Genomic DNA, 18,812 nt, shown 5'->3' with positions numbered 1-18,812 from the left:
ATGACCCTAAATATTTTCTTTTTTTTTTTTGTTATTCCTTGTTGGTATACAAGTAAATATATGTAAATGTAATGAATAGGTAGATGGATATATGAATGGATGGATGAATGGATGTATGGATGGATGGACAGGCAGATGGAAGGATAGATGGACAGATGGATCAATTAATGGACTTTATTAAACCTTAAGATAATTTTCTTTTTTTTGCATTATGTTTTCTACCTGTCCCTTTTGACATACTTGCAATATGCCAAGAATGGGAGGTTGAAATTTTGTCGGATTTATATTGAATGATCATTGTAACTATCAGGTGTACTGACTAGATTTGGAATTGATCCACAGAGGGTCAAGGTCACAGCAAGGTCAAATGTCTAATTTCTTTCTAATTTTTCCTTTAACGGGCTTCCCCCCGAATCTATTTTAGGGGTGACCGTTTACTACAGCGCAGTAGGATAGACAAAAAAAATAAAAAAGCTAAATAATGGTAATTAATTAATAAATGAATGCTTGTCCTTTAAAACAAGTTATAACAGCTTCTGTGACTGAATTCTGATATATAACAGGCAGATATTATTATGTAAATGTATTCAATCCATTACAAGGCATCTTGCACCTTCCACACACATTCACACTCTCACTCACACCTAGAAGCAATTTACCAGCATGTTTTTTGGGATGCAGGAGAAATGGTTTGTTCACCTGTCAACATGAAAAAGAAGAAGAATTGTCTGTTATTTGTCAAATAACAGCACAGGGCAATTCCTTTCTTGGTATATTCAAGCTTATTAGATATAAAGTTGGAGTCAAAGCACAAACTATACTTCACCCCAGGAGCAGAGAAGGTTCCTTCATCTTGGGTCCAGGAATTGCAAGTTAGCACATTTGTAGCTTGAATATATACATATTTATTAAGGACATTTTTTTTTAACATGACTTTTTATAGGGTCATAATTTCTGTCATTCTGCTATACACTGATTTTTGAATTCCTGTGTTTGTAAAACTGTTGGATGGATAACAAAATGATTTTTTAATGATTAGGTTCATATTCATATCATCGACAAAATTCGAGTTTAAATGAGATATTAAAACAAAAGCAAACACACCGATGCTAAAAGTTCACTCCACAACAAAACACACGCCTAAGCTACTATACACACGCTTACACTAAATCACACGCACACACGCGCCCACGCACGCGTTTTTAAATCACAAAAACCTCAAGCTCATTGGCTGCTCTTGCTTTCACAGCAGCACAACGATCCAATCCGGTTTTAGGACACTGGGAAGTAGGCGGGGATCGTCCTGTTTCTCTGGCTGGAAGGGAGGAGCTTCTTCATGCAGGGCTTTTCTTTCTTACAGAAGAAGGACAGAGATCCCAATCCCATCCCTCTCAACAACACGCACACCTTACAAAGATTTCCTCCCGAATGATTAAAGTCGCTCCCTGACGTTAGTGAATCACTCATTCGCTCCATTTCCACCCATAGAGCAGCTTTAGCCTGCTAGCTATAGCTTCACAGCTTTATAGCTTTAGCTATAGCTACCTGCTGCCGCTTTGTGTTTGTTGCTCGCAGTCCCATCTCAAACAAATCTCTGATGTTGTAGAGCAAGACCCAAGGTAAGTTTATAACATTTAAGACTTCCAGCCTCGACACATCCGACAGCGTCTCTTTTTATCGTCCGGTCTGTCGATATTCGGTCGCTGCTACAATTAGCCTCGGTGTTAATCAGAGGCTATTAGCTAGCAGTGTTAAGGAGGGGGTGCTGATTAGCCTCCATAGTGCTGAGAGGTGGGTTTGCTAGCTAAACAGCAGCGAGGCTCTTAGCACCACTCAGGGATGCTTGTTATCAGGATTTTTTTGACTCTGTCTGTGCTGGAAAAAAAAAGGCATCAAGTTTGAACTTGGAAAGCTTTTGTCTTCTGGACACTTTGTGTTCTGCATATTGAACTTGTTGAGGCTGCTGGACTCGTGCTTTTGTTTATTTTTGATTATTTGTTGTTGTTGTTGTTGCTGCTGCTGCTGCTGTGTGCTGTGGCTTCAGCTGGGTTCTGTCTCAACCATCTGCTCTTCCACTCATCTTTCTCCAGCAGCTGGGCTTTTACATGGCACTTGTTTAATAAATAAATGACATTATTTTCATTCATGCGCACACACTCGTACACAAAAACAACCTTCATGCACATTTCTTACTACTGTGATTCTCAAAGTGGGCTTCAGGGACCTCCAGGGCTCTATGATTATTAGGCTTTGTATTATTTCAATGACAGCTTTTGTTACGAATGCACAGATAATACTTATTTACTTATTCCACCCCTAACACACACACACACACACACACGATAATGACATCAAAAATAAGTGTCCAGCTGCCAAAATAACCTCTTTCTCTCTGCAAGGTTTTGTTGCTAAGTTATACAAAATATCAGAAACACGGTGGACAGTCAGTTGTTGTTGTTGTTGTTGTTGTTGTTGGTAAAACGCTTTGAATCATGTCACTCAGAATAACATCTTCAAGGCAAAAATAAATAAATAAATAAAGACTGATTTATAAAATCCTGGTTTGTCTGGCTGGTTTTCCCAAAACATCATGAAGTTAAGATCTTAATAAATAAAATACAGAAAGAAAGAGAGAAGGTGTTCAGTGTAATCCTAGTCGTTATAACTGCTGATCTTACTGTGACCCAAATGATGGTAAAAATAATCACATGATGTGATCAAGAAATGCAAGTTACTTCTTCCGAATGTGCTGATTCTCCTTATTTTTTTATTTTGGGTACTGATAGGTGCAAAGTATCTTACAAGCTCTTTGCAAGCTTCTTTTGTTGTTAAGTTTGGCAAAACATCACAGATGTGCTCACAGCGAGATTTAAGTCAGTTTGTGCCCTGTGTTTACATGCAAGATCTGAGGCATGTCAGTCAAAAACACTTTTGCGCTTTAGATCAAGGCTCAGATTTCTAAAATCATCATGAACTTCAGATATTACTTAATAAGCCGTATTCACATTGTGTGTGTGTATATTTTTCATTCCATAACAGATAGCATGTGAACAGATAACGTGTTCTCGGTTTCAGTTTTTATAATGATTATTTAATAAAAGAGCAGTGATTAAAAAAAAAAGTCACAATGCCCTGCTTATATTATTAATCAGCGGGGTTTGCTCTAATGTTGTGTAAACAAAAATGTCTTTTAGAGTTAGATTGAAGTCTGTGTTTTTGGTTTGGTTCTGTCATTTTTACTCAGTCCTGTGCCATGGTCCTATCAGTGGATTTTAGACAAGCGTCATTGCAGCGTTCACACTCTGAGATTTAAATACACACATTTCTGACACCGGCAGAACTTTGTTGTCGGCTCTCTTCGGTTGCAGTGGCACAAATTCAGCTACAGGCGAACTTGTCCCTTTATGCTTTCTAAGACAACCAGTCTTAACTCTTTGTGACGTGGGATTTTAATATTTGACAGCACAAGTTTAAACGTGGCTGTACAGCAAGAGCTCCGTGTGATGCTTGCCTAATCATTTAAGGCAAAGCAAGGCAAGGCAAGTTTATTTGTATAGCACATTTCATACACAGAGGTCATTCAAAGTGCTTTACATAGAAATTAGAAAACAATTTATAAGAGAGAGAAAAAAATATATGTAAAAATAAGAGACACTCTCTTAATTTATTTATTTTTGGGTGTTCTTCCTGTCAGTCATTTAATAACCACAAAGTCATTTTTCTCTGCATATAAAACATTGCTAGATTTAGATTTTAACAACGTGAATGAAATAACAGCATGAAATGAAACATGCTTTTTGGGTTTCTTTTCTTTTCCTTTGGCAGGTGCTAATAGCGTCCTGTTTTAGTTTTCCTTCTATAAGGTAATGCTGCTTCTGTGCGAAGCAAGTCGAATGGACAAACTGAGCGAGGAGCACATGTTGACCATGTAATGATGTTGATGACAGATGGTGATCAGATGTGGCCTCAAAACATCTGCTTGTCTTTTGCATGAGTTTGTATCCTACCTACAAGACAACGTGATGTTTCCGATCGTAATGGAAGAAGAGCCACAGAGCTTAGGAAGCGGTTTGTACGTAAAACATGGAAATATGTCACAAAGCATGATGACGTTGTGGAAAAATGAACTTTCTAGTGCATTGCTCTGTTTTTATAAAACAGTTGCCACTGCAGGGCCCCTGAGCAAGGCCCTTAACCCTCAATAGCTCAGGTGTATAAACTGAAATAAAAAAAAAAAAAAAAAAAGTAAGTCACTCTGGATGTCTGCTAAATGCAGTAAATGTTATAATACCTCAATATATACAATTACAAACTCTGAGGTACAGGATATTTATGATTAAATTGTATACAAAAAAAGTATTACATTTCTTTCTTTCTTTTTTTCTGTATATCATGATGCATATCATGTCTCTTGTTTGGACTGTCATTATGATCATTTTGATCTTCTCGATATATTATTCTCATGATGAGAATCCTAAGAACACAAGACGTCAGCGATGTTCAGATCCAAGCAAAACCTTCAGATACAAAAATATTAGCCAAGTCAAAGATTTGGTGAATGTTTCAAAAGTAGCAACAATCCCCGTGAAGTCTCGACAAAAGCTACTGTGATACGTCGTGATGTAGAGAAACGATTAAACATTAAGTACCAGCCTGAGATTTTTTTCTTGCTTTTTATGCGTTTCATACATTGCATTCAATTTTGTATGTAATGTTTTTTTTAAATTCTTTTTACACCCTGGTCCACAAAGGGGCACTTGTTTAATTGGAAGTTTCCCCTGTTGCTGTTGAATAAGATCATAAGCGTGTCATTGTGTTGGGTCCATTCAGTGTGCAGGAGACACAGGCTGGATTGTATGGCCACCTGCCACTGTGTTGCACCACGACCAAGTGGAGCTCTCAGCAGTGTGTGATTGGAGGAGAGCACACAATCATTTTGTGCTCTCATGCTTCCCTCTCTCGCTCTCTCTCTCTCTCTCTCTCCATACACACATGCTTCTTAAGCAAGGCCTGTCATATTATACATAACAGTTTGCTTACAGTGAGTCAGCGTGCTCGCAGTGTGTCGTCTGCACACTCGGCTGCTTAGTAAGCGTTGTTTGCACGATGCTGTCCGTAGGAATCGTTGTTCAGGATTAACCTGCAGGTTACGTGTAGATGCATGAATCCTTTTTCTGTGAGGCTTACTTCACCTCTCAGTGACCTTGTTTCCTCAACTATAGGTGTCGTTTGTTGACACTGGTTAAGGGTTAATATTACGGACAATAACCGGTCGGGATTATTAGACCTCTAGCACCTTAAAGGAAAATAAATCCATGCTGCATGACTTGTGCTGAGTAAACAATTCAAACTGGTGACAAATTTCCTACATTACCCATAATTCCATTCGACTGCTTGTAGACGGCAGAGAGATTTATTGCTCCTATCGTCGCTATCTAGTGACAGCGATGCAGCGACGCTTTAGTCTGTTACTCTGTCCTGGCTCTCACACCTTGTCTGTACAGTCTGCTCAGACTGACCAGCTTTTCCAAAGCCTCAGATTTCATGCTTGTCATTTTGTTTGCCTTCTCGCTTTGGCAGAGTTAGGTCTGTGGCGTAACGCAGCAGTGTTGTGCCACATTGCATCCTGGGACTTTGAGTCTAATGTTTGCTGTCTGCCTCCTGACTGGTGTCCCTCATGTTTATCATTTTTCTTCTCATTAAATGTCATTAATAAAATGAACTACACTGTCCATGCAACAAATATCCACCAAGTTCTCATATGAACAAATATTTCCTGAATGCTTCAGTAGGCTCATATGTAATGTGTTTTTAAGGAGGAGTTTTATTTTGTTGAGGTCCTCTAGTGTGAATGTGTAAGTGTCAGGTTATTGTTTTCACCCTCTGTGAGGGGAAACCCACAGTAATAGTAAAATACTCCCATCAGCCATCCTACAGTATTTCTGTACACTTCTCACATGATAGCCAGAAAAAGGACACTTTAGGTAACGTTCTCTTCCAACTAAGATTTCATTCTCCAAAAAAAAAAAAAATATCCCAGTATTCCTCGTACAAATGTCACAGTTCCATGCAGGCGTAGGATTACGGCTCACTTTAGTCGTTAGCGGCGGGGTGAGACCCGGTGAAATAATGTCTCGCTTCTTTGTGAATAGCAGAGAGAGACAGTCAAACAGCGTAGGAGGCATCTATTAGTAATCATTCCCCACAGGCTAGAGGGCACGAAGATGTCTCCCAGGTCCTACAGAGTGAAGCTGTGTTCGAGCTGTTTGAGCAAAACCAGTATTGCACACACTTCCTCACAGCTGTGCTTATTTTTCCCCTCTCTCCTAAAGTGACTCAATGTGTTTGAATCTTTCTCTCTCAGCCACTCCCCCTCCCCCTCCCCAAACCCAGTCCTATTGTGCTCAGCTTCAGCAAACAAAACAAAACAAAACATTCAAGAAAGCTGATTTCTTTTGTGCGGCTCCCCCACCGTTAAACCGACCACCAATCATTTTCTCACGACGTGTCATCCGGCCGGCTCGGTCAGCCGAACGAACGTAGCCATCGCTTCATTTCGAGTCTTTTATTAGGAGTAGTTTTACATGGAAGATTAGTGCTTGCTATGAGAACGCAGCACTGCTGACTGTTCACTTGCCCCTCGCAGTTTTATTTCCATCAAACACGTTGTGTTCTGCCATCCTGGATTCCTGCCTTGCCTTTCAGAAACCCGGGGAAGCCTTGAGGGAGACGGTGACAGAACAGAAGTAATCTGGTTAGTGTTTTTGGCATAGCGTTAATCCATCTTTTGAGCCGGAGTGCGTTCCGAGTTCACCCAAGAGGGCAATTTGGAGCGGCTGCTGCCAGAGCCCGTGTGAAGCACTCGCAGGCAGAGAGCAGTAAATAATGTGTTGCAAATGGAGCCGCTTTCCTATGAAGTGTCAGGCAAACCTGTAGGGAAGATCCCATGTGGAAGCTGGTCTGCGTAATGGAGTTGATTTTTATCAATACTCAGCCTGGATTTTCCACACACTCGAAAGCATGCTGCTTTCATCCATGCTTTGATTTCATTACTTGTTTAGAGACTAAACAGCCCAGTATGAGACGCATAGCACTTCAAAACTCAGTCTATTAGTTGCGAAATGAAAAATTGGAGCCAGTATTTGGACGGATCGGATTAAGCCAGGGGATTTTCTTCTCATTTGCAAGTCCGACAGCGTTAGCTTTCTGGCACTACGAAGTCTGCCTTCCTCCTTCACCTGGCTCAGGCTTAAAAAAGCAGTTTGAAATACTTATTATACTTGTTCATTTAACTGAACCTCACTTTGCTCTGTTGTTGTTTTGTTTATTTTAAACCTCAAAACTGACCTTTTACTGATTTTCCAGATGATGGGTCTAGTTAGAATAGCTAGTGCTTTCTTTTTATGCTACATTTAATTTCATTTAGTCACTTGCGCGATTGTGTTTTTCCACAGCGTTCATTGGAAATCAGTGCGTGTGTCCAGACCACATCAAGAGGAGTCTGCTCTCCTGCACTCGGGCGGCCGCGTTCCTTCAAAAGAACTCTTGATCGGGTATTCAGTCGCTGTGTACTCATTAAATTGAACAATCTGCCAACACTCCCTGACAGCACACACAACAAGCCGGCGCTCTGCTCTTCTTCAGAATCTGTTTTTTTTTATGTGTTACGGGTGCCAAAAGCAGGGTAATTGGCTCGCTCGTCTGTCGTTTTAAGAGATTCAGCTGACACTCAGGGCAACCTGGCAGAAATGAGACAGGCCGGCTCTCACCCTCTCCCCTCTCTCCTCTCCCCCCGACACGTGCTGGATCTCTGTAAGCAATGCAGGCTGAGTTCAAGCCGATTTCCTCACGGAGCCCCACTTCCTTTCACTCCTCGAAACATGAGGTTTGTGTGAACAGGCTACATCCTGTATCATCTTTAGTGTTGGTGAGGAGAAGCAGGCGTGTGCCGTGACAGCCCTCCGAAAGCGGGAGAACACGTGTTTGAATTGAGTGGCTTGAAATGGACACAGGCTTTATGTGCTTGTGCTTCATTCACATTGTCTCTCTCTCTCTCTCTCCAGGTAGGCTGGATCCTTGAAATAGTTTGGTTTTTGCCTGAGATTCAAATGATAATTGTACAGTCTGTTAGTATGGTCAAGGATTCATTTTATTGTAGTCATCTGTTTATCTCCCATGAAGGAAGCAGGTAGGCAATAGCTAGAATATCCACACTTTACAGCCACGTTGAGCAGAAAAGCATCTCGCACACATTAAACCTACAACAGGAGACGACACCACGGTCTTCCACTACTGTCAGCCAAGAACAGGAAACTTCACAGGTTTACCAACACCTGAAACATCACCCTGTCTCTCTAACATACACATGCACACATTTTCAGCTGTGCAGGTTGTGAGCCTGTGTCTGCTGTAGCCTGAGGGTTCAATGTGTTGAGCATTCTGAAATGCTTTGCGTTGCATTAAACTTCATCAGCTGGCCACTCTTGTCTGACCCTTCTCTCTCATCCACAAGGCATTTCCACCCACAGTACTGCTGCACTCTTTCTCCTTTTCAGCACCATTCCAGACGTCTCCACAGTTTATGAAATGCTTAAACTATAACTCTGGGCACCAACAGCAACGGACAGAATCATTTTTCTCCCCGTTCTGATGTTTAATATAGAGACTTTTGTGCACTGCACCGTTGTCACGTGGTCGGCTGACTGGATAGTTGCGTTTGCACTTTTTAATGTGAATTCTGTAAAATGCCACTGGACAGTTTTTTACTGCACATTGTACTTTGTGTGTGTGTGTGTGTGAGAGAGAGAGAATCTGAATGAGCAGGTAAACAGGTGTTCCTAATAAAGCGGATAGGAAGCGTATGAAACTACGAGTATCATATTCGAGTGTTTATTAATTAATTTATTCTAAAGAGGAACTAGAAATGTCATGTTATGTAATATGTGCTGCTGTGGGCTTATTCACTACACGATGTGTAATTTTATACCCCTGGGTGCTTCATCTCAACCCAAATCATGATTTATTGATAAAATACAAATTTCAAATGCTTAAAAAAAATGGCCTTAAATGTAAAATGTTTCCCAAAACAGCAATTACTCACTTCATTTACCATCCCACTAAATCCCTAACGTTTTTTTGTGCTCATTGTACATGCATTCTGTAGAGAGAAGGATTTTCTCTACTGCTTTGTTACTTCAAGAGCTTTAAATCAGCAATAAAAACGGTGTATTATATGGTTTCTCTTTTCCTTCTAGCTCCAGACTAGTTATAATAATTGCTTTTTTTTTTTTTTTTTTTAATGCAAATCGTGTAATTGTTACATATGTTAACTTGCCAGTTTATTAGGAACACCTGTAAGCGCTGCCTGGTCTTCTGCAGTCTTTCGTGAGCCCGTGTCCTCTCTAGCCACAGATTCCTGTTCCTGCCTCAATGTTTACTATGTTGTGTGTTTTCTGTGCACCACGGTTATGAAGAGTGGTTATTTGAGTTGCTGCAGGCTTCCTGTTAGCCGTTCTCCTCTCACGGCTCTTACATTTCTCAGTGAAGGTTTTTGTTTTATTTGTATTTATTTCTTTCTTTCCTGGGAGAAGAATAGGATGTGAATATTATCTGAAGTGCTCGAGCTGCGTCTGCATAATTCCTTTTTGTATTCTACTGCTGCCACATGTTTGGTTTACTGGATAATTTCATGAATAAGCTATAAATAGAGGTACTACAAGTGTTCCTATTAAATTGTCTGGCGAGCATATAATCAGACCCTTGATCCTAGCGTTAAATCAGTCATAAGCTAGATTGTTAGCTTCAGCACTAACGTAGTCTAGTTACAAAAATCGTACGTCTCACCTAAATAAAATGCTCCATTATGTGAACAGATGCGATTGCTTTCCAAACGACACCCACAATTCCAAGCAGTTCAGTGTTACAGCAGCACAGAGGTCAGATTCCATTAAGCCCACTATTTACACCGTAGTAAATGTCAAAGACACTCCAGCGTCAGTGTTACGTGACATTTTATCGAGTGATTTTGAATTTCTGCCTCACAGCCCGAGGGCTTATGTTATGTGGAGGTAGAACCCCGGTGGAGAACCGAGTCACGGTCAAGGCTGATAGACTGCACTCCATCCCAGAAGTGAAGAATCAAACAGGCCTGTATGAATTACTGAGCCCTGCTCGCAGATTACTGCAAGATGTCTTCTCAGATCAGATGGAGCGGCGCTTTGAGGGAGTCATTTCGCCGAATCAGATGAGGGGAGTGTTTGTAATTTAAAAGCAAAACCAAAGCAGATGTCGGAGAACGAAAGTAGCGTAGGATTGCTGTGGACCGCCATGAGTGGGGGAGAAAAACCCAACCATGAACAAGCTGGTGTTTTTGTTTTTAAGAGCAACGCAGCCGTTTGTCTGGCGGCCTGTTGTCAGTAAAGCGAGTGGAAAATGAGATGCCATCTTGTGGGAAAATGGAGCCATATTGGTCCGTCCCTGCCGACTGGAGTGTGGGGCCGAGTGTTACACTGCTGATTAGCTAAGAGATTTCCTGCTGTAATGACATGACATGATGCTAGCTTTGTGCTCCACACACACACACACACACACACACACACACACACAGTGTACTAGTGTTTTATTGCCTGGGCTGTGAGCTTTCTTCTGATATCCTTTTCCACAGCAAGGATCAAGACATTATACAAGAGGGAGACGCTTAGTTGCACGCACACACACACACTCACACACACACACACACACACTCACACACACACATTCCAGTCTGGTTTGTCTGTTTGTAAGTGAATTAATGTGAGGAACCTACAAGAGGCTGAGAGATGAAGATATATTAGTGAAGGCAGGACGGTTTTCTCCTCTGCAGCAGCTGTGACGGAGCAAGTTCACGAGCAGAGAGCAGGGAATTTTTTTTATTGGGTTTGATTCATGCCACACCCTGTAAACACAGTGGAAGCATTTCAAATAAACATTTATTCCATGGTTAAACTGCCCCGGAAAACAAATTCGCTGTTTCAGAGCTTGTCTTTTAGTGTTGTGGAGTATATTAAAATTTTTTCATGACTCAACCCGTTCTTGGCTTAGCTTATTTTCGCTCTATTTAACGGTTTCTAGTCTCTATGTGTATGTCCCGCCCTGGAGCACAGTGCTGAGATAAGGTGTGATCAAGCACTGCGTGATAACCTAGACAATAGTCCGCTCACTGGTCACTTTATTAGGAACAGTGGTCTTACTCCTGCAGTTCATAAAAAAACATCACCTGCACTTTTTTCTGTCTACAGCTGTGCAGTTTCAGTGAGCTTATAGCCATGTTGTAGTTCATCTGCCTCAACGTTTGACAATGTTGTGATTTCTAAGATGCTTTTTTTGATCACCACTGCTGTGTATGGAGTTACTCTCACATTTCTGTAAGCTCAAACCAGTGTAGGCATTCTCTTCTGGCTTCTCTCTTATCAGTGAGGTGTTTCCTCTATTTTATTTATTTATTTATTTTTGACTATCCTTTGGGGGGAAAACTCCAGAAGATCAGCAGTATCTGCTCATCTGGCACCAACAACAGTGCAGCACTGTGATCACAGATGTTTTAATCTTAATTCTGATGTGAACTTTATCTGAACCTCTTGACCGTATGAACGTGATTTTAATTCATGGTGGTGTTGCCATGTGATTAACTGATTTAGAGAATTGCCTGAATGAGCTTAATAATATTTCTAATAAAGGGTAAATACAAATAATGCAAATTCTTGACAACTAAGGCATGTAGGTAGGGATAAGAAGTTCTCTTCAGATGTTCTCCGTGTTTATCTATTTTGATTACATTGACCGAGGTGTGTATCAGACCACTGGGTAAATTAGCTCGTCAATACGCCATCACTGTGACTTCCTGTTTCAAAAGGAAATATGTCAACCTGCAAAATCAAGTCATGACCCTCAGACCATATTCATGGCATTTCTCCAAACTGATACGTCAGAAACAGGTGTGCAGTCCCGTCGCTCCGCTTCACAGGCTTACACAAAGGTGAGCCATTGTTTGGCTTTTTCCCGACCCCACGAAGAAATGTAAACGATAATCAATAGCTCATCAGTGATTGCTCATGGTTCGTGTCCACCACCAGCTAGCGGCTCATGTTGCAAGAGATTGATTGGCCTCATAGGCAGCGATCAATATCTTAGATGTTGGTCTCAAATTCTAGATACAGTATTGCCTGGATACACCGAATCACCTCTTCTAGATGGATATTGGCCTTTTTTTTCCCAGAGAATCACAAGCTTTAATAACCAAGAGGGTGTAAATGATCCCCTGGAGCATTAGTTGTTTGTAACACCACCACAGCGTGGTATTGATCAGACGTTTTCCATGGGTGGTTAGTAAACATGTCGAAACCCTTCCGTTGATGATGATGGTGATTGATTTAATTAATCAGAGAAACCTTGCGAAGATATTCTTGTTGCCGTTAAAGACCTCCTTCGTGTCCGTGTGCTTTGTCTGGCATCACCGTGCATGTGTGAGCAGGGAGTAACTTTTTTTTACCTGGTAGGTCGATATCAATTTTCAACCCCCACCTCTTCTCTTTCTCTCCCTCCCGGAAATCATTTAATTTCAGTCAAGTCAAAGTAAAAAACAAATAAAATCAAGGTCCAGCTGGTTTCCTAATATCCTATTTCACTTTGAAATGTTGGTGTGGTCAAGTCAGAAAGAGTTGAACGCACGCGAACATCAGCACAAAGGCGGAATTACGAGCGGGGAAGCTCCTGAGTTGGAGGAATCAGTGTATGCAATGTAAATTTGTTGAATATGAATTGCCTCAGAATCAGGAAGTTGTTGAACTACAAGCGATTTGGTTAACATTCAACCATCTGTAGGAGAGAAAGTTTTATTTTCTATCTTAAATGTAACAATAAAGTTTATTGCACTGCAACCCAGAATGTTTGATTCACTTTTAGTTGAGTCAATTTGAAAAACAGTTTGTAAGTGAAAGTATTGATTTTCGAGTCGTATTTGACTTTCTGCACTCTGCACTGTTACCAGGTCTGAGGAAGTAAGACTTAGGGAGAAAGACACTAGACTATACATTTAATTAAGAGCCGCTCGGTCAGTCGCGGATTTTCCGTATCATATTAACTAATAATAACATTACGGGTTCTTGTAGTGCTGCTTGTCTTTTTTTCTGCTGTAATAGCTTTATGACCTGCTTACACAGTACAGCTCATTAAAGAGTCCCTCAAGCTTCCTCCTTTCCTCTTATCCACCCCATTTTAAAGGGCTCCTGGGTCAAACAGAGCCACATCACAGGGTGATATTTAAAAGCTGCACTGCTCTTTCTACTGGCGCTGTGTCTCTCTTTACTGCCGCCTGAGCCGTGATGATCGAATCCTGCCTGATGTTTTAATGGCGGAGTGTGTGGGGATCTAAACTGGTGAATTATGGGCGTGAGAGGAGAGTGACCTTGCTGCTTTTGTGTGCTGCGATCAGCTCTGAGTCATCAGAGAGAAGGCGTCGCGTGGCCTCTCTAGCACTCTGATTGCCCTTGATTTGCCCTTGCAGTGACAACACCGCGTCTGTGTACGAACCGACCAGCATCGAATCGACATCTTGTCTTTTAACAGCTCTCTCCCTCTCTCTCTTTTTTTTTTTTCTTTTTCTTCTCCTCAGCGCAGACAAAAGCAGCGGTTGTGTGGATAGGTGTGATATCTTTATAGAGCTTCCTCTTCACAGAGCTGGTTGGGGACAGGAATAGCTGAGAGATGAGAGGGAGAAAAGTGTAAACAATAAGCCACAGCACAGCTCTGTCTAATGGCTCAATTTGTAATAAGTGTGTTGCCTCGAGCTGTTGAGCAGCATGCAATTTTAAGGAAGAACTCAGTTGACATTTTTGTTGCATTTAATGAACACATTGGCTTGAGAATGTTGGGAAATTTTGTGAAAACCAGTAATTCATTTATCAAAACAAGATTGTCTCGCCCACTTTCGTCATCGACATGGTGCCCTCTAGCTCGTTTTTGTTTCCTCCGTCCTGCTTTCTTTCTTCACCCTAAATCATTTGACTTTTCATTCCCCCTTAATTAAGTCTGAATGGACTCAGTTATGTTTGAATAACAAATACACTAAAGACCTAGATGCTGCTTATACAATAATTAAAACGCTACTACAGCTTTAAAAACCCATTGAGCTCTTATTCTGTCTTCATATTTTTTCCCCAGCAAGCTGCCACCCTGTCTGCTTTTATTAGGCATATTGGCTACTGAAAGGCTCTGCTATAAATTTGATGGTCCACTCAAAATGTAGTGCTTGAAATATTAGCAATCATCTGTATTCATCTGACAGGAAAATGTACGGGTGTCCGTCAGCACGTCGAGAGCGGAGGCAGTAATTTGATCCTCACCGTTTTAAGTGATCCTTTAGGGATTTCGCAGCACAGAGACTGTGGCACAGCACCTGCCTCATGAAAGAAACATAGGCAGACAGAAGCCGACAAGAGCAACACAATAAAGTCCAAGTCTACAGGGTTATTGATTTTATTCAAATGGCACTTTTAGCCTCAGTATGTGCAGAGAAGCGGGTTATTGTCTGAGCACTTGCACACCTCCGTAGGCTTCGGGAAGCCGCTCGTACAATGCTGCCGTTTAGGAAAAAAGACAAAACTCGCAATGGGTACTAATGGATGTTTTGGGCTGCTATTTTTTTTGTGTGTGTGTTTTAATAGAAATGTATTGATTGCTGGATAAAATGGGCTGTTAGGGGTTCAAGCTCATTCATGGACGGAAGATAATGAAAACTGAAATTAATTCCAGCGCATATCATTGGCTCTCAAGGGAGTTAGCTGCTGGAAGGAGGGACTCATTGTGCAGAAGTATTAGTCTACTATTCATAGCAGCTTTGCCTTCATGAAACACTGACATTGTATTGAATTACTGTATTAGTGTTTTGGATTCATTAGCTTTATTGGCTTTTTGACTAATTATTATGCTTTTCTGAAGTGTGATGTCACAATAGATTTTGTTTATCATCTATTTTTTTTATATTCTAATTATTGAATATCATTGCAATTTTTTTCACCTTTCAGTGTTTTAAATATTTGTATTAATCTTTAGATATTTGGAATCTAACATTTTAAATTTGATTTAAATATGATTTTTTGGGGAAAAAAAAATTAATTTATTGTTTTTACATAACACTACTGCATTTCTGGGAACAACTTGGCAAATGTACACATTTTATCATAAATAGTAGAAATGCCGTGATTTGTTGGTCATATTGCCAACCAAACAAAAAGAATTTTAATTTTCAAGTCATTAGCATCTGTTTTTACAGGATGACATTAAACAGTGAACTGGAGACAGTTGAACTCTTGTACTAGTGCCTGAGCTCATTTAGCAATGCTGGTGCTTTTTCATTCAGAGCCTTTTAGCCAGAAATGCCTCTTTTTTGTAAACAGTTCACAGGCAGTTGTTGCATGTTGTTTTGCAAAATAGATGTTTGACCTGTGCCGTGTGCTGTATTTCATTCTTCTTGCACATTAATCCAGAGAATTACCTCAGACCTTGCTGTTTTTGGAAAAATCCTATTACATCACCTTACATTACAATCGAGACAACGGGCCTGACATTTAGTTTTACACGATATCTGATGTCACAATCCAGTATGTGATCGTGCCACCGTTTTAGGAAAAAGAAGATACTTGGATAAAGAAACATGTTTGGATAAAAGAAACATTTTTCCTGTTTTCACACAGACGTCTTAAAGAAAGCAATTGAAAAGGGTCACCAGCGAGAAATCAGTTTATATTTTCAGATTAGATTAGAATCAGATTATTAGAGGTAATGAAGGCTATGGCGTATGTTTTGATGAACGAGGCTTGAGCTAATAAAACTGATCTGTAAACATAAATTATCATAATTAATTGGTAATATCATTGCTATTAATATGTGTTAATGAATACCTTATTGACTCACATGCTAAGTTTGGGTATAGTTCGCTATCCTGTTACTGCGTTTTCCGCTTTCTCCTTTCTAGCAGGAAAAACCAGGAACACAAAGTACAACTGATCAGAAATGTATTGAAGAATTCTAAACCCGCGGTACGAATACAGATATCTCCGGCTCTGAAAAAGGCCTCTCCTTCCGCATAGATCATCAACCTGTCAGTTACTTAAATAGCTGCAAGACTGTAATTCTATCATCTGTCTTTAAGTCGAGTCAACCTCTGTGGATTAATAACTACAGGCTTATTATTGTTTTGCTTATAGTATCTAATGTAGCTGAGAAATCAATGTCGAAGGAGCTCATTTCCTATCTTAATAATAATCGCCATGAGGTTTGTCTTTGAAGCTCGCTATTGCCGAGACCCCAGATTTCCCCTTTTAAATCAGTGTTATAAGGGGATAATGGTGCCATTGTTGGAGCTTTATTCCTTGAGCTTGGAAAGGCTTTGGATAAATCTTTAGTGTTTTTAAGCTGTTACCTGTTCCGTTGACATTCTGTTAACTTTTCTGTTTAACTACAATACGGGTTCGGTTCGGTCCCCGCGCATCTCTGAGCCGTTATTAGGCTGAGTCACTTATATGAACTGCACCAGAGATGAAAACGCCTCAGTGTTCTATGCAGACTACACAGTACACTACATCATGTGTCCACACTTATGCCGAGTCCATTTAAGGCAGTGTTTAGGAAAATATTCGATTAAAATCACCTCAGAATAAATCACTTGAGAATAACATTAGAGTAATTTAACAGAATTCATTATCCTGATTCCTGTTCTCTCTGGACTACTTGCCTCTGGTATCGTCACAAGCTTTTTACCCACAGTCGTACGTTAAATAAAAAAATATTTGTGTGCCAGACTTCACCGAGTGACTTAGCTTTAAAAAGTTTTATTTTATTAGGTTTTTATTTGTTTTCAAACCTTTTAAAATCGTATTTTTTTTTCTATTGACAAGTGATATTTAAGAAGTTAAAAAATAGATTAAAAAAGGGTTTTACATTTACATTGCTTATTTATTCATTTACTACATTTGGCTCGTTACAGATCCCTATGAAGTTCTTACAGTTGTATATAATTTAATATACTGTGATTATTTATCACCAATATTCTTAAAACAGAACCCTGAGAATCTTCTTAAAGTAAGTGTGACATTTACTACTGGGAAAATCTGAAGTATTGGAACTTGTCTTGTGTATATACGATTTGCGTAACAGTTCTCCTGTCCGAATTTTAATGTTTGTCACACAGAGGAACGTGTAGCATCTTTCAGAAGGAAAGCTTTTAGCCAACTAGCATTTTTGTCTAATGCTTCAGAGGAGTGGAATTCAAAAGACAGATGGACACTCATAGTTCTTTCATAAGTCAGTAGACATCATGACTTATTCATAGTCAGATTTGCACTCATTCGAATCTCCATCGTGCCGCTTTGTCTTCTTAACCGATCTTCTATCCCAGTGTCTTGTCGTTTTAATTTATATATTTTATTTATTTTTCCCCTTCTGCGAACGTCCTTACCTTTTCTCGCTAATAAATGTGCTGGATTGTCTTTGTATACGTGCACGTCTTTTAACCTTACATTAACGTAGTAACAGTTAAACATGTTGTCTTATTTCCTGTGTTTGTACCTTGTTCCTGTAGGGCTCGGGAATGTGACAGATCATGATATAATATCTGACCAGGGACAGCAGATGAAACGAGTGTTTATTTACACTTGCGTTCATACCGTTTATTAAGGAGCGCTGACACAAACTAATAGGCTAAACATAAGTGATCTTTAATTACAGCGAAACAAATACGGTTCAAATAGGGCTTCAGGGGGAAAAAACCTGCGAGCGCAGCGTTGTCTTGGCGGTTTCTACGAATTTACAATATGAAAACATCTGTACCATCACAGGATCTCAGCCCTTGATGGCGCGTCCTCCTTATCTTGTTGACGCACATCACTACATACAGAGGTTATAATCGAGTTCCTCTCTGCTTCGAGCTCTTCTGTACAGCCTACATTAATTTGCCTGTGAAGTGTAGCACTTGTGTAGCGCTTGTGCTCATACACTTTTAAACACTCCTGTCAAATATTATCATAAAGCAGCACGTCAGTACGAAACTAGCGCCCGTGTGTGTGTGTGTGTGTGGATGAGCTGCTGCCTGGGCTTCTTCGCTTACACTTTCTTGTAATTATTGAAATTGATGTTTGCAGGGCCGCTCTAAATCTTTAGGCTCTGCGGGTAATAAAGACACGGGTGCAGTGAAGCTGCTAGGCTGCAAAATAAAAGGCAATCAACCTTCTACTTCCTGCCTCCTTTTGCGAGAAACAGCAGAAATACTAATTAAGCGGGCATGGCGCCTGACTCCACTGTTTTCTCACCCTTTCGCTGATGAAGATTTCCCCCACACCACAACCCCCCAGCCATGAGCTTGTTTTAGTTGCTCATTATTTCCAAAATTTCTTGCGTCAAGAGGGTTTTTCCCAAGTCTTTTGCATGCGAAGGTTTTACCGGCGAAGACCGAGAAGCTCTCCCTGTTCCTGGCTGTGGATCAGCGATTCTTTGTTGATTGCGATCGACGCCTGTGCCGCTCCACAGAGGGAGGCAGGCGCTCCATTGATCCCGCCATCGATTTCCGAGATCACTGCCTGTTTCTGATGACATCAGATTCGCCGCTCTCTTTTGTCATCTTAAGTGTTCTGCAAGTCCTGCCTCGCCTGTTAGGAGAACACCACATCGGCGTATAATTGAGCCAGCTTTGTAACCTTCCTTTATTTTCTTGCACGGAGATTAATTACTGTCTTGTCACATGCAATCATTCCTCACATTTCAAGCAAATTGCAGAGGGCAAG

General features: G+C 40.5%; 1 protein-coding gene across 1 annotated transcript in view; it reads left to right on the top strand.

Moving 5' to 3' along the window:
* Positions 1-1,342: 1,342 nt before the first annotated feature.
* rerea (arginine-glutamic acid dipeptide (RE) repeats a) overlaps positions 1,343-18,812 on the top strand; it is a 151,399-nt gene continuing 133,929 nt past the window's right edge. The window contains exon 1 of the mRNA XM_060894502.1: positions 1,343-1,619. The gene's annotated coding sequence lies outside the window, so the exon portion shown is untranslated. The remainder of the gene's footprint in view (positions 1,620-18,812) is intronic.

This window comes from Tachysurus vachellii, chromosome 19, assembly GCF_030014155.1.
Source record: "Tachysurus vachellii isolate PV-2020 chromosome 19, HZAU_Pvac_v1, whole genome shotgun sequence".
Classification (NCBI taxonomy): Eukaryota; Metazoa; Chordata; class Actinopteri; order Siluriformes; family Bagridae; genus Tachysurus; species Tachysurus vachellii.
Note: the sequence above shows the minus strand (reverse complement) of the source record. Positions and strands in the feature narration are given on the sequence as shown.